Source organism: Plasmodium reichenowi, chromosome 5, assembly GCF_001601855.1.
Source record: "Plasmodium reichenowi strain SY57 chromosome 5, whole genome shotgun sequence".
NCBI lineage: Eukaryota > Apicomplexa > Aconoidasida > Haemosporida > Plasmodiidae > Plasmodium > Plasmodium reichenowi.
Window position 1 is genome coordinate 881932 of NC_033650.1, and position 1209 is coordinate 883140.

The following is a 1209-nucleotide window of genomic DNA, read 5'->3' on the forward strand; positions in this document are numbered from 1 at the left end:
TTTTTTTGAAGTTCTTACAGGTTGGTAATATAAATAATAATCATTATATAAATAAATAAACAAAAAAATTAACACATATATATTCTTCTCTTATGTATAAAGTTGGATCACATACAGGAATTAAATATATACACATATATATATATATATATATATATTCAGTAAGGTGTAAAAAGGACTTGAAAAAATATAAAAAAACACAAAAAAAAAAAAAAAAACAAGGAAAAGAAAATTATGCATATATTATATCGGAAAATTTTGCTTCTAAATATAACTTTTTAATATATATATTTTATATATATTTTATATATATTATATATATATATTTTATATATATATTTTATACATATATTTTATATATATATTTTATATATATATTTTATCTGCTTCATTTTTAATACTACAATTCAAAGCAGCACATTCACTAATTGTCATAAATATATATATATTAAAATAAATATATTTGAATTTTTTTTTTTTTTTTTTTTTTTTATATAAAATATTATAAGTGATATGTATTTTTTTTTTATTTAAAGAGGTAAACCCTGAATGTATATATATATATATTATATATATATGTTATATTTTTTTTAATTTCATAATATTTAAAAACACTGTTCATTCGGCTTCATATAATAAATTTGTATATATATATATATTTAATTATTTAATTATTTCATCATATTTTTATTTGTTTGTAAAAATAACAAAAAAAAGAAAAAAAGAATGAACTGAAAATAATGTTTTATTTAATTAAGGGATATAAAAAATAACATTGTAAAGAATATGGTTTAATATAAAAATTACTACATATCAATAATTAATATACATTTTGTTACCATATATTGTTAAAATAGTGGTATGACATAAAATAAAAAAAAGAAGAACACACATATATATATATATATATATATATATATATATATATAATATGTATTATACATTTGTTCATGTATATAAAATACATTTATTACCAATAAAATGTTTAACATTTAAACATTTAAATATTAAAATATTAAAATATGTAGCTACACACACATAAACAAAATAACAATATATTATATATATATATTTTTTTTTCTTTTTGTGTGGTTATAAATTGTTTTGTTTTAATTTATTATCATATTTTATTTTTTTCCAATTTAATATATATTCCCAAAAAAAAATCTGCTGTGTTTTATTTTAATTTTTGCTAACTTTTTTTTTTTT